The following is a 767-nucleotide window of genomic DNA, read 5'->3' on the forward strand; positions in this document are numbered from 1 at the left end:
AAAAAAACGTACATCACGTATAATAGTTAAACGAACCGCCTAAACGTCACGTTAATGTAGCTTATATAACGTGTAAAGTTTTGTTTACTTTAATCCCTTATAGTGATTGCACACGAGGAGGCACACATTCGGCATGTAATGCTGTTTGAATACGAGAAGGGAACAACGCCTCTGTAGTCACAAAGAATATCAAAAAAGTTTAGGGAAATGTTTTGAACGTTCGTAAGTGCCAGCAGTGGTTCAGGTGACTTTAGCCTTAAAAACTGATAGCAGGGGCCGACATGTTGTAATTGATATTGATGCTCTGAAAACGCTTGTCGAGTCTAACCCAAAGCAACACACTAATAATGTGGCTCTGAACTTGCATGGATCAATACGTAAACATCTAAGGAATATGGGAAAACTCCTTAAAGAAGGTGTTAGGGTGCCTCACGAATTCTCCGATGATCATCATTTGTAACGTGTGAACATTGCTTCACCGATGATGAAAAATGGATTATCTGTGTGAATATTAAACACCAAAAACAATGGCTCAGTCCTAGACAAAAACCATTTCCGACCCCAAAACTTGGACTTCATCTGCCGGAAAGTGATGCTTTTCATTTGGTGGGACATCAAAGGAGTAATTTATTTAGAAACTCCTCAATCCACGGCGAACTGTCAATGCAGAGATCTACAGTCAGCAACTGGAACGTTTAAATCAAACCCTTCATCAGAAACGCTCGTCAATCGGAAAGGTGTTCTTCTTTTCCACGACAATGCACGTT

The sequence above is a fragment of the Limulus polyphemus genome, unplaced genomic scaffold (assembly GCF_000517525.1).
Source record: "Limulus polyphemus unplaced genomic scaffold, Limulus_polyphemus-2.1.2 Scaffold57, whole genome shotgun sequence".
NCBI lineage: Eukaryota > Metazoa > Arthropoda > Merostomata > Xiphosura > Limulidae > Limulus > Limulus polyphemus.